Genomic DNA, 14,847 nt, shown 5'->3' with positions numbered 1-14,847 from the left:
CATATGTCTCCGAATCCCTGCGTCAGGGGTACATTCGGTCCTCCACTTCACCCGCCTCCTCGAGTTTCTTTTTTGTGAAGAAGACGGAGGGAGGTCTGCGCTCGTGTATTGACTATCGTGCCCTAAACCGGATCGCTGTGAGGTACAGTTACCAGCTGCCTCTCATAGCCACAGTGATCGAGTCAATGCACGGGGCGCGCTTCTTCACCAAACTAGATCTCAGGAGCGTGTATAACCTGGTGCGTATCCGGGAGGGAGACGAGTGGAAGACAGCATTCAGTAATACCTCAGGGCGCTATGAGTACCTCGTCATGCCGTACGGTTTGATGAATGCTCCATCAGTCTTCCAAGCCTTTGTAGACGAGATTTTCAGGGACCTGCACGGGCTGGGTGTAGTGGTGTATATTGATGACATTCTGATATACTCCGCTGCATGCGCCGAGCATGTGTCCCTGGTGCGCAGGGTGCTTGGGCGACTGTTGGAGCATGACCTGTACGTCAAGGCTGAGAAATGCCTATTCTTCCAGAAGTCCGTCTCCTTCGTAGGGTACCGCATTTCCACCTCAGGGGTGGAGATGGAGAGTGACCACATTTCAACCGTGCGTAATTGGCCAACTCCCACCACGGTAAAGGAGGTGCAGCGGTTTTTAGGGTTTGCCAACTACTACCGGAGGTTTATCCGGCGTTTTGGCCAGGTAGCGGCTCCCATTAGCTCACTGCTGAATGGGGGTCCGGTACGTTTGCAGTGGTCGGCTTAGGCGGACAGTGCTTTTGGTCACCTAAGGGCTCTGTTTTCCTCGGCTCCCGTGCTGGCCCATCCGGATCCTTCTTTGGCGTTCATAGTGGAGGTGGACGCCTCCAAGGCTGGGATAGGAGCCGTGCTCTCTCAGCGATCGGGCATGCCACCGAAGCTCCACACCTGTGCCTTCTTCTCGAGGAAGCTCAGCCCGGCGGAGCGAAACTATGATGTGAGTGACCAGGAGCGGTTGGCTGTGGTTAAGGCGTTGAAGGCGTGGAGACATTGGCTTGAGGGGGCTAAACACCCTTTCCTCATCTGGATTGACCACCGCAACCTGGAGCACATCTGGGCAGCGAGGAGACTGAATCCTCGTCAGGCAAGGTGGGCCATGTTTTTTACCCGTTTTGTGTTCACCCTTTCCTACAGACCAGGTTCCCAAGATGTGAAAGCAGACGCACTGTCCCGGCTGTATGACACAGAGGAGCGACCCATGGATCATACTCCCAAACTCCCGGCCTCCTGCCTGGTAGCGCCGGTAGTGTGGGAGCTGGACGCGGGCATTGAGCAGGCATTATGTGCAGTGCCCACTCCCCTTCAGCGTCCCGCTGGGCATCTGTACGTTCCGTCTGCTGTCCGTGACCGGTTGATCTACTGGGCCCACACGTCACCCTCCTCTGGTCATCCTGGGATCAGTCGGACGGTGTGCTGTTTGAGTGGGAAGTACTGGTGGCCTACCTTGGCCAAGGACGTGAGGGTTTATGTTTCTTCCTGCTCGGTGTGCACCCAGTGTAAGGCTCCTAGGCACCTGCCCAGAGGTAAGCTCCACACCTTTCCTGTTCCATAACGGCCTTGGTCGCACCTGTCGGTGGATTTTCTTACCGACCCCCCCCCCCCCCCCCCTCACAGGGTAACACCACAATCCTGGTCGTTGTGGATCATTTCTCTAAGTCCTGCCATCTCCTCCCTCTGCCCGGTCTCCCTACGGCCCTACAGACTGCGGAGGCCTTGTTTACGCACGTCTTCCGGCACTACGGGGTACCTGAGGATATAGTGTCTGATCGAGGTCCCCAGTTCACGTCGAGGGTCTGGAGGGCGTTCATGGTACGTCTGGGGTTCTCGATCAGCCTTACCTTGGGGTTTCATCCCGAGAGTAATGGGCAGGTGGAGAGAGTGAACCAGGATGTGGGCAGGTTTCTGCGGTCTTATTGCCAGGACCGGCCGGGGGAGTGGGCAGCGTTTGTTCCCTGGGCCAAAATGGCTCAGAACTTGCTCCACCACTCCTCCACTAACCTCTCCCCCTTCCAGTGCGTACTGGGGTACCAGCCGGTTCTGACACCTTGGCATCAGAGTCAGACCGAGGCTCCTGCGGTGGACAACTGGTTCAGGCACGTGGAGGAGACATGGGACGCCGCCCATGTTCACCTCCAGCAGGCCGTGCTGCGCTCGAAAATCAGCGCAGACCGTCACCGCAGTGAGGCCCCGGTGTTCGCACCGGGGGCCAGGTCTGGGTCTCGACCCGAAACCTGCCTCTCCGCCTGCCCTGCCGGAAGCTGGGCCCATGGTTTGTGGGGCCATTTAAAGTCCTGGAAAGTGAATGAGGTTAGTTACAGGTTACAGCTTCCCCCTGATTACCGTATTAACCCCTCGTTCCATGTATCTCTTCTCAGCCCTGTGGTGGCTGGCCCGTTCCAGGAGTCTGAGGTGCGGGAGGTTCCTCCCCCCCTCTGGACATTGAGGGGCCCCCGGCGTACTCTGTTCGATCCATACTGGATTCGAGGCGTCGGGTGTCGGGTGAGGGGCCTTCAGTCCTTCAGTCCGGAAGAGAAGTGCTGGGTTCCGGTGGAGGACGTATTGGACCCTTCAATGCAGCGGGAGTTCCTCCGTCTCCGACCGGATCGCACTGCGCCTCGCCCTCCGGGTCGTCCCTAAGGCCGGTGTCGCTGCACTGCTGGTGCCTCGCGTCAGGGATGGGGTACTCTCACGACCCCCGCTGAAGTCGGCTCCTCTCCTTGTTCGGGCAGTGCTCGGCGGTCGACGTCACCGGTCTTCTAGCCATTGCCGTACCACCTTTCATTTCCCATTTGTTTTATCTTGTTTTACTGCACACCTGGTTTACCTCCCCTCATCACTCTACGTGTATATTATCCTCTGTCCCCTGTACCCGGCCCCAGTGGGATGCGTCTCACCCTTCCCAGGGAGTATGATGGGATGGCGGCACGGTGCCAGGGTTTCCTAATACAGCTGGAACTATACCTGGCCACCGTTTACCCGGCTCCCTCGGGAAGGGAGAAAGTGTCCGCCCTCGTCTCGTGCCTCTCGGGGAGAGCTCTAGATTGGGCTAACGCCGTGTGGGGAGAAGGAGATGCGGCGATGGACGATTTCGAGGAGTTCACCTGCCGCTTTCGGGCTGTCTTTGACCACCCGCCCGAGGGTAGAGCGGCGGGTGAACGTCTCTTCCACCTGAAGCAGGGGACGAGGAGCGCCCAGGAGTTCGCCCTGGAATTTCAGACCCTGGCCGCAGGAGCGGGATAGAACGACAAGGCTCTTATCGACCACTACCGCTGCAGCCTGCGTGAAGATGTCCGTCGGGAGTTGGCCTGCAGGGATACCACCCTCACCTTCGACCAGCTGGTGGACCTGTCCATTCGGTTGGATAACATGCTGGTCACCCGCGGACGCCCAGAGAGGGCTTTGTCGGTTCCCTCTCCCAGCACCACCGCTCCGGTGCCTATGGAGCTAGGAGATGCTGTGCTCAGGGAGGCCGGAGGAGGGGCTTTCACGTGCACCATCTGTGGCCGCAGAGGTCACAGTGCCGGTCGGTGCCGGGTTGGTTCCTCTGTGGGTCGAGGCAGCAGGCAGGGCACTCTGGCGTCACCCCAGATGAGCCTGCACCACTCTCATCCAGAGCCCTCTGTTGTACACCTGTTTGTGCATGTTTACTTTCCTGCTCGTTGATTCAGGCGCGGCTGGGAATTTTATCGACCGAGCATTCGACCAGAGGTTAAGGATCCCTATTGTTCGAGAGGTTAGGCCTTTCCCAGTTCACGCTCCGGACAGTCGACCATTAGGGTCCGGGTTGATTAGGGAGGCCACCACTCCCCTGGGCATGGTGACGCAGGGGGGTCACAAGGAGAGAATCAGTCTCTTCCTCATTGACTCTCCTGCGTTTCCCGTGGTACTAGGCCTTCCCTGGTTAGCTCATCATGACCCCACCATTTCATGGCAACAGAGGGCTCTCACGGGGTGGTCGCCAGAGTGCTAGGGTAGGTGTTTAGGGGTTTCCGTTGGTGCTACTACGGTGGAAAGTCCAGACCAGGTCTTCACCTTGTGCATTCCCCCCGAATTTTCCGATTTGGCTCTTGCCTTCCCTAAAAAAAGGGCGACTCAATTACCACCTCATCGTCGGGGGGATTGTGCGATAAACCTCCAGGTAGACGCCGCACTTCCCAGGAGTCACATGTATCCCCTGTCACAGGCGGAGACGGCAGCTATGGAAACATATGTCTCCGAATCCCTGCGTCAGGGGTACATTCGGTCCTCCACTTCACCCGCCTCCTCGAGTTTCTTTTTTGTGAAGAAGACGGAGGGAGGTCTGCGCTCGTGTATTGACTATCGTGCCCTAAACCGGATCGCTGTGAGGTACAGTTACCAGCTGCCTCTCATAGCCACAGTGATCGAGTCAATGCACGGGGCGCGCTTCTTCACCAAACTAGATCTCAGGAGCGTGTATAACCTGGTGCGTATCCGGGAGGGAGACGAGTGGAAGACAGCATTCAGTAATACCTCAGGGCGCTATGAGTACCTCGTCATGCCGTACGGTTTGATGAATGCTCCATCAGTCTTCCAAGCCTTTGTAGACGAGATTTTCAGGGACCTGCACGGGCTGGGTGTAGTGGTGTATATTGATGACATTCTGATATACTCCGCTGCATGCGCCGAGCATGTGTCCCTGGTGCGCAGGGTGCTTGGGCGACTGTTGGAGCATGACCTGTACGTCAAGGCTGAGAAATGCCTATTCTTCCAGAAGTCCGTCTCCTTCGTAGGGTACCGCATTTCCACCTCAGGGGTGGAGATGGAGAGTGACCACATTTCAACCGTGCGTAATTGGCCAACTCCCACCACGGTAAAGGAGGTGCAGCGGTTTTTAGGGTTTGCCAACTACTACCGGAGGTTTATCCGGCGTTTTGGCCAGGTAGCGGCTCCCATTAGCTCACTGCTGAATGGGGGTCCGGTACGTTTGCAGTGGTCGGCTTAGGCAGACAGTGCTTTTGGTCACCTAAGGGCTCTGTTTTCCTCGGCTCCCGTGCTGGCCCATCCGGATCCTTCTTTGGCGTTCATAGTGGAGGTGGACGCCTCCAAGGCTGGGATAGGAGCCGTGCTCTCTCAGCGATCGGGCATGCCACCGAAGCTCCACACCTGTGCCTTCTTCTCGAGGAAGCTCAGCCCGGCGGAGCGAAACTATGATGTGAGTGACCAGGAGCGGTTGGCTGTGGTTAAGGCGTTGAAGGCGTGGAGACATTGGCTTGAGGGGGCTAAACACCCTTTCCTCATCTGGATTGACCACCGCAACCTGGAGCACATCTGGGCAGCGAGGAGACTGAATCCTCGTCAGGCAAGGTGGGCCATGTTTTTTACCCGTTTTGTGTTCACCCTTTCCTACAGACCAGGTTCCCAAGATGTGAAAGCAGACGCACTGTCCCGGCTGTATGACACAGAGGAGCGACCCATGGATCATACTCCCAAACTCCCGGCCTCCTGCCTGGTAGCGCCGGTAGTGTGGGAGCTGGACGCGGGCATTGAGCAGGCATTATGTGCAGTGCCCACTCCCCTTCAGTGTCCCGCTGGGCATCTGTACGTTCCGTCTGCTGTCCGTGACCGGTTGATCTACTGGGCCCACACGTCACCCTCCTCTGGTCATCCTGGGATCAGTCGGACGGTGTGCTGTTTGAGTGGGAAGTACTGGTGGCCTACCTTGGCCAAGGACGTGAGGGTTTATGTTTCTTCCTGCTCGGTGTGCACCCAGTGTAAGGCTCCTAGGCACCTGCCCAGAGGTAAGCTCCACACCTTTCCTGTTCCATAACGGCCTTGGTCGCACCTGTCGGTGGATTTTCTTACCGACCCCCCCCCCCCTCACAGGGTAACACCACAATCCTGGTCGTTGTGGATCATTTCTCTAAGTCCTGCCATCTCCTCCCTCTGCCCGGTCTCCCTACGGCCCTACAGACTGCGGAGGCCTTGTTTACGCACGTCTTCCGGCACTACGGGGTACCTGAGGATATAGTGTCTGATCGAGGTCCCCAGTTCACGTCGAGGGTCTGGAGGGCGTTCATGGTACGTCTGGAGTTCTCGATCAGCCTTACCTTGGGGTTTCATCCCGAGAGTAATGGGCAGGTGGAGAGAGTGAACCAGGATGTGGGCAGGTTTCTGCGGTCTTATTGCCAGGACCGGCCGGGGGAGTGGGCAGCGTTTGTTCCCTGGGCCAAAATGGCTCAGAACTTGCTCCACCACTCCTCCACTAACCTCTCCCCCTTCCAGTGCGTACTGGGGTACCAGCCGGTTCTGACACCTTGGCATCAGAGTCAGACCGAGGCTCCTGCGGTGGACAACTGGTTCAGGCACGTGGAGGAGACATGGGACGCCGCCCATGTTCACCTCCAGCAGGCCGTGCTGCGCTCGAAAATCAGCGCAGACCGTCACCGCAGTGAGGCCCCGGTGTTCGCACCGGGGGCCGGGTCTGGGTCTCGACCCGAAACCTGCCTCTCCGCCTGCCCTGCCGGAAGCTGGGCCCATGGTTTGTGGGGCCATTTAAAGTCCTGGAAAGTGAATGAGGTTAGTTACAGGTTACAGCTTCCCCCTGATTACCGTATTAACCCCTCGTTCCATGTATCTCTTCTCAGCCCTGTGGTGGCTGGCCCGTTCCAGGAGTCTGAGGTGCGGGAGGTTCCTCCCCCCCTCTGGACATTGAGGGGCCCCCGGCGTACTCTGTTCGATCCATACTGGATTCGAGGCGTCGGGTGTCGGGTGAGGGGCCTTCAGTCCTTCAGTCCGGAAGAGAAGTGCTGGGTTCCGGTGGAGGACGTATTGGACCCTTCAATGCAGCGGGAGTTCCTCCGTCTCCGACCGAATCGCACTGCGCCTCGCCCTCCGGGTCGTCCCTAAGGCCGGTGTCGCTGCACTGCTGGTGCCTCGCGTCAGGGATGGGGTACTCTCACGACCCCCGCTGAAGTCGGCTCCTCTCCTTGTTCGGGCAGTGCTCGGCGGTCGACGTCACCGGTCTTCTAGCCATTGCCGTACCACCTTTCATTTTCCATTTGTTTTGTCTTGTTTTCCCGCACACCTGGTTTACATCCCCTCATCACTCTGCATGTATATTATCCTCTGTTCCCCCCATGTCTGTGTGTGTAATTGTTCGTTACGTTTATTGTGTGACGTGTCAGGCTGTTTTTTCCGGGTATTGTTTTGAACCCGTGGTATTGTATTGTTGTACATTATTCTGTGTGACTAGTGTGCTATTCGCTTTTTCCTTTGGCTGGAGTGTTGTGACGCTGTTGCGTCCGACTGTTTTGCTTCTGCCAATTAAAGTGTGCCTGTTCACTCATCTCTGCTCTCCTGCACTTGACTCCAGGTGACCAGTTGCGCACAGAGATTGACAAAAGGCTGCATGCACATAAAAAGACTCTAAACCTAAGGTGCATTCAGTTCACTTGAACGTTTGCTAAGTTGCGGAACAGTTTGTACTGAACGACACATTTACCCAAAACGTTCTTTCTTGTATGTTATTGAAAAGGCTTTGAGGTACTTTTGCTCCTGTTTGGTGGGTGTGGAGGTGTGGCTTGAAACAATGAGTGACCTATTTAAAGGGCGGTGGCCATGCTGACTGCGTTACCCAATCCACAACCCAACCCCTCACAGTTTTTCAACTGGTCGCTCAGTACAGCACTGTTTCCATTCAATTAAACATTCCAGAACGTAAAGACTTACTGAACGCAGCCCTTGTGTACGCCAGTGTTCCTGCAAAGGTTGGTATTTATCAATTATGAACTTGACAGGAAAGTATGATTATTTCCACAGTCCACATACTCTTAGATCATGCATATGCACAACTTCTAGTGGTTGATCAATTGTATTGAAAGCAAATATTGTTATTTGGGAAAGGTATGTTTTTTTTATGCAGATGAATTATGATAATGGTAGTCTAATATATTATAATGTAGGCCTAATTATAAAACAGATGCATTTGCCGTTGGTAAGGAGATCGCAAGGCAGCATGTGGCTTATGTGCTTATTGTACTTGTATTATATAGGCCTAAATCATAATCATATTGCAGGACGTATCTCCTTTTCTGACATGACTGACTTATTCCCACTACACAACAAATATTAGCCTACCATTTATCCATCACTCATTTAATAGCCAAACTTCCTCGAAAATAAATAGCTAGACAGGTAGCCTATTTAAAATATTTGACAGCATAGGCTACAGTAGGCCAATTGCAGTGCAATTGGAGCACAACACCATAGTCTATTTAAATGTAGAGCCAATACCAAGGGAGGAGATAGAAACACAATAATCTATTGATAAACAAAATAGTCAACCTGGACTCAGGGGTAGACGTAACATGGTAAACGAAAAATCCAGGTTGCTCAAATTAGTATGATATGTTACGTTTGGTATGGTATGTATTAATTTGTGGATGTCAATCATCCATTTGGTATGATACAGTATGTTACTAATTACAATTCGTATGATGTGTTCCGAATTACAATTTGTATGATATGTTGCGAATTGCAATTTTTTGTGGCTAACAATAGCTAGGTGGCTAATGCTAATATTAGCTAGGTGGTTAACGTTAGCTAGGCTATGGGTTAGGGGTTTAGGTTAGGGTTAAGGTTAGTGTTTAAAGGGTTAAGGTTAGGGTAAGGGTTAGCTAACATGCTAAGTAATCGCAAAGTAGCTAAAAAGTAGTATGCAGTTGCAAAGTTGCCAATTAACTAAAATGCTAAAGTTGTTTGTGATGAGATTCGAACACGCACCTTTGGGTTGCTAGACAATCGCGTTATACACCCATCCATCCATCCATCCATCCACCCACCCCAACCAACCACCCTCCTTTAGTTTTGCCTTAAGTAACCTTTTGTCTTATGTAACAACACCAAACCTAACATATCATATTAATTTGAGTATCCCAGATTTTTTACAATGTTACTTCTAGTCTATGAGACCAGGTTGAAATATTGTACAACAATTCGTATTTTCCGTAGAAGTATGCTGTAGCATTGATCAAATAGACAATCAAACTTGCAAAATGTGCTGCCTGTATTTGGCACTTGCTATAAGCGGCATGCATTTTTTGTTTGAAAAAGTCATTGCAAAAGATAAAAACATTATGGCCACAACTTTATATAAATGTAATCTAATTTGCCATTGCATTATCTTTTAGAAACTTCCATGGCATCTTCAACATCTTCAAATCATACAACAAATGAGGGTGATTTTGTACCAGAAAAGGTGAATGGAGGGCGTTTTCTAGGCAGGGTTGTAACACTCGTTGACAAGTGCACAAATATAGTATGGCTGTAATTTATCAGTGAAAAGGTGTATATATTGCACGATACAGTTTGATAAATAAAAATAATTTGTTGGTAAATAACTGAGTCTTGGCAAATATGCAGCAAGGTAGAATCACAGCAGCCTACTGTAGATGGTCTCTCAACAGTTGTCAACCAGATTTTTTCAATCATGATTCGTCACCAAGGATTTCAAGTAACTGTCCAGTGAAAATCTCACTTTTAAAAGTCCATTTCCGTTAACTCGTACGCAAATAATGTTGACCCGTTATACGCGTATTTGTGGCCAACGCATTAATTTGAGAATTTATTTTTCAAAAATCACACCTCAAACTTTTATCTCAAGCAGATGTTTAAAATATGCTTGCTATTTCCTCACAGAGGGTGATGTCATCTACCTGCATTAATTATACTTTTTTGGAAGGAATTGTAATTAATTATAGGACATATTTCATAGATATCTGGAAACACTGGATAGTTGTTTTAATAATAGCATATAATTTTGTTTCGCGGCACGCGCCTATGGCTCCGCTCTACTAAGAACTAACTGCTGTTTGACTTTGTTTTCCGGCCGACCATTATTCTTGACGGAACGGTTGGCAGAAAGCAGCGAGACTTGTCTTGTGTTAGTGTTATTTTGGATCCTTAGTACGTCCCGACCGAAATAAAGGAAAAGGTTTAGGGTAGGGACGTCCCAAGGATACCAGATAGCACTAATCCAAGATAAATATTTAACTGACGACTGCATGAGTAACGTTAGCTACCAGATATATGTGCTCGATACATACTAATATGAAATGTTATCCAATACTTATGTTTGATTACCTATAAAGCATAAAATATAGCAACATCTTTTTGTTTCGCACATTTTGAAGAGGTAGGTTTACTCTGTCAATATATTTCTGGAGTGTCTTTCTTAGCCTACTGGTAACTAGCTACAGACTAACTAACGTACAGTAAGTAAGTAGTAACTTAGCTCTATCAGAGGAAGAGGCGAAGCCTTTAATATCCCAAATCTATGGCTCTATAGCTGACGTTAGTACATAAATGACCACAAACAACTACCTTATGATGAGTAATTTCTGCATATGCTGAGACCGAGGTCAGTTAACTTAAGCATGTCCTATAGTTTTCTATCTAGCTATGAACTGAATGAAATGTCGTTATACTTCAACAGGTGATCACTTACAGGTGACTGCTTGACGGAGAATAGGGGCAAACTGCCTCTGTATACGGTCGACCATGACGTCACTGGTAAGTATTGGGTGTATGGTTTACTTGTGGGGTCAACATGACGGTATCAGTCTATTGCTTCATCTGTTGCTTGCTTATCTCATTGTCAGGCTTGCTGGGCATTAATATGGAGTTGGTCCCCCCTTTGCTGCTATAGCAGCCTCCACTGTTCTGGGAAGGCTTTCCACTAGATGTTGGAACATTGCTGCAGGGATTTGCTTCCATTCTGAATTTATCCACAAAAACATTAGTGAGGTCAGGCATTGATGTTGGGCATTTAGGCCTGGCTCGCGGTCGTCATTCCAATTCATCCCAAAGGTGTTCGATGGGGTTGAGGTCAGTGCTCTATGCAGGCCAGTCAAGTTCATCCACCGATCTCGACAAACCATTTCTGTATAGACCTTGCTTTGTGCACGGGGGCATTGTCATGCTGAAACAGGAAAGGGCCTTCCCCAAACTGTTGCCACAAAGTTGGAAGCACAGAATCGTCTAGAATGTCAATGTCCGCTGTAGCGCTAAGATTTCCTTTACCGGAACTAAGGAGCCTAGCCCGAACCATGATAAACAGCCCCGGACCATTATTCCTCCTCCACCAAACTTTACAGTTGGCACTGTGTATTGGGGCAGGTAGTGTTCTCCTGGCATCCGCCAAACCCAGATTCGTCCGTTAGACTGCCAGATAGTGAAGCGTGACTCATCACTACAGAGAACGCGTTTCCACTGCTTTAGAGTCCAATGGCGGCAAGCTTCACACCACTCCAGCCGACGCTTGGCATTGTGATCTTAGGCTTGTGTGCGGCTGCTCGGCCATGGAAACCCATTTCATGAAGCTCCTGACAAACAGTTATTGTACTACGTTGCTTCCAGAGGCAGTTTGGAACTCGGTAGTGAGTGTTGCAACTGAGGACAGACGATTTTTACGAGCTTCAGCACTCAGCAGTCCCGTTCTGTGAGCTTGTGTGGCCTACCACTGCGCGGCTGATCCGATGTTGCTCCTAAATGTTTCCACTTCACAATAACAGCAGTTAGAGTTGACTGGGGCAGCTCTAACGGCTGAAATGTGACAAACTGACTAGTTGGAAAGGTGGCATCCTTTGAAGGTGCCAATTTGAAAGTCACTGAGCTCTTCAATAAAGCCATTCTACTGCCAATGTTTGTCTATTGAGATTGCATGTCTGTGTGCTCAATTTTTATATACATGACAGGAACGAGTGTGGCTGAAATAGCTGAATCCACTCATTTGAAGGGGTGTCCACTTACTTTTGTATATGTAGTGTAGCAAACTGTGTGTGTTTTTTTACAGGGGGGCAGCAGTTCCTCTTCTACAGAGTACATAGTCCGGGTCCCCAAGTAAGTACTATCCAAGGCCTATAGCCATTGGGTTCTCATTTAACAATTGACCACAGCAGGGCCAACATTCCCGACCTTCTGTCTAACCGTTAATTATCATTGCATGCAATACGGTTTTGGAAACCTCAAACTCTACTTTCATATCACTCCAAAATAATTTTTCAAATACAAAAGACACTTACCGTGCATAATTTTACACAGATTCCCACAGAGGTTTTTTGCGTTGCACATTTACCCGAACTATCTGAACTACGACACTTCCTGAGCTAATGGAAACGTGGGAGTGAACACATAAAAAAAAAACATCTCAAACAAAAACCTCAGTTGATATCTGTGGTCAAACAGCTAACTTTGCCTAAGTGTATCTTCTGTATTTGTAGTGTTCCAAGCAGGACATAAAATGTACTTTTTGGTTCACCAGCCACTGTGTCAGATTTTTACGTTACAGCATTAATCTAAAATAGATTCAATTATTTTTTTTCCTCCTAAATCTACATACAATAGTCCATAATGACAAAGCGAAAACAGGTTTTTAGACATTTTTGCACATTTTATATAAAAACAATATATAGATCCCTTATTTACCTAAGTATTCAGACCCTTTGTTATGAGACTCAAAAATGAGCTCCTGTGCATCCTGTTTCCATTGATCATCCTTGAGAAGATTTTACAGCTTGATTGGAGTCCACCTGTGGTAATTTGATTTGACATGATTTGGAAAGGCACACAGTCTATATAAGGTCCCATAGTTGACAGTGCATGTCAGAGCAAAAACACAGCCATGAGGTCGGAGGAATTGCCGTAGAGCTCTGATACAGGATTGTGTCGAGGCACAGATCTGGGGAAGGGTACCAAAAAATACCTGCAGCATTGAATGTCCCCAAGAACACATTGGCCTCCATCATTCTTAAATGGAAGAAGTTTGAAACCACCAAGACTTCCTAGCGCTGGCTGGTCGACCGGCCAAATTGAGCAATCGGGGGAGAAGGGCCTTGGTCAGAAAGGTGATCAAGAACCCTCTGTCACTCTGACAGAGCTCCACAGTTCCTCTGTGGAGATGGGAGAACCTTCCAGAAGGACAACCATCTCTGCAGCACTCCACCAATCAGGCATTTATGGTAGAGTAGCCAGACGGAAGCCACTCCTCAGTAAAAGGCACATGACAAGCCGCTTGGAGTAAGCCTAAAGGACTTTCAAACCATGAGAAATAATATTATCTGGTCTGATGAAACCAAGATTGAACTCTTTGGCCTGAATACTAAGTGTCACGTCTGGAGGAAACCGGCATCCTCCCTATGGTGAAACATGGTGGCAGCATCATGCTGTGGGAATGTTTTTCAGCGGCAGGTTTTGGGAGACTAGTCAGGATGGAAGAAAAGATGACCTGAGCACAGAGAGATCCTTGATGATAACCTGCTCCAGAGCACTCAAGACCTCAGACTGGGGCGAAGGTTCACCTTCCAACAGGACAAGAACCCTAAGCCCACAGCCAAGCCAACGCATGAGTGGCTTCGGGACAAATCTCTGAATGTCCTTGAGTGGGCCAGCCAGAGCCCAGACATGAACCCGGTCGAACATCTCTGGAGGGACCTGAAAATAGCTGTGCAGCGACGCTTCCCATCTAACCTGACAGAGCCTGAGAGGATCAGCAGACAAGAATGGGAGCTTCACACCCAAGAAGACTCAAGGCTGTAATTGCTGCCAAAGGTGCTTCAACAAAATACTGAGTAAAGGGTCTAAATACTTACTTACTTCAGTTTGTTCTTTTGGGAGAAAAAAAATCTAAACCTGTTTTTGCTTTGTCATTATGGAGTGTAGATGGGGGGGGTTTAATCCATTTTAGAATAAGGCTGTAACGTAACAAAATGTGGAAAAAGTCAAGTGGTCTGAATATTTTCCGAATGCACTGTACATGATGTGATATCTACATGAGTCATGACATAGCTTACACCACTAACCTGTGTGTGTGTGTGTGTGTGTGTGTGTGTGTGTGTGTGTGTAGGAACACCAGTAAGAAGTACAGCATCATGGCCTTTAACTCTGGGGACAAAGTCAACTGCTCCTCCTGGACCCAGGTATGTAGAACAACTCTCTGGGAAACTCCCCTCTCATTACAACTCCTCCATAGGCTTCTAGAACACTCACTGATTCTCTCTCCCTGTCTCTCTCCCTCCCTGTCTCTCTCCCTCCCTGTCTCTCTCCCTCCCTGTCTCTCTCCCTCCCTGTCTCTCTCCCTCCCTGTCTCTTTCTCCCTCACTGTCTCTTTCTCCCTCACTGTCTCTTTCTCCCTCACTGTCTCTTTCTCCCTCACTGTCTCTTTCTCCCTCCTGTCTCTCCCTCACTGTCTCTTTCTCCCTCCCTGTCTCTTTCTCCCTCCCTGTCTCTTTCTCCCTCCCTGTCTCTTTCTCCCTCCCTGTCTCTTTCTCTCTCTCTCCCTCCCCGTCTCTCTCTCTCCCTCCCCGTCTCTCTCCCTCCCCGTCTCTCTCTCTCTCTCCCTCCCCGTCTCTCTCTCTCTCCCCCTCCCCGTCTCTCTCTCTCCCCCCTCCCCGTCTCTCTCTCTCTCCCTCCCCGTCTCTCTCTCTCCCTCCCCGTCTCTCTCTCCTCCCCCCCCGTCTCTCTCTCTCTCTCTCCCTCCCCGTCTCTCTCTCTCTCTCCCTCCCCGTCTCTCTCTCTCTCTCTCTCCCTCCCCGTCTCTCTCTCTCTCCCTCCCCGTCTCTCTCTCTCTCCCTCCCCGTCTCTCTCCCTCCCCTCTCTCTCTCTCTCCCTCCCCGTCTCTCTCTCTCTCCTCCCTCCCCGTCTCTCTCTATCCCTCCACGTCTCTCTCTCTCCCTCCCCGTCTCTCTCTCTCTCCCTCCCCGTCTCTCTCTCCCTCCCGTCTCTCTCTCTCCCTCCCCGTCTCTCTCTCTCCCTCCCCTCTCTCTCTCTCCCTCCCCGTCTCTCTCTCTCCCTCCCCGTCT

General features: G+C 50.5%; 1 long non-coding RNA gene across 1 annotated transcript; it reads left to right on the top strand.

Annotated features, from left to right (window-relative positions):
• Positions 1-10,002: 10,002 nt before the first annotated feature.
• On the top strand, positions 10,003-13,904 carry LOC115171622 (uncharacterized). Its single transcript, XR_003871226.1, has 4 exons — positions 10,003-10,184; positions 10,485-10,561; positions 11,844-11,890; positions 13,893-13,904. It is a non-coding gene; the product is annotated as an uncharacterized LOC115171622 (long non-coding RNA).
• Positions 13,905-14,847: the final 943 nt, after the last annotated feature.

Source organism: Salmo trutta, chromosome 32 (genome assembly GCF_901001165.1).
Source record: "Salmo trutta chromosome 32, fSalTru1.1, whole genome shotgun sequence".
NCBI classification, from domain to species: domain Eukaryota; kingdom Metazoa; phylum Chordata; class Actinopteri; order Salmoniformes; family Salmonidae; genus Salmo; species Salmo trutta.
Note: the sequence above shows the minus strand (reverse complement) of the source record. Positions and strands in the feature narration are given on the sequence as shown.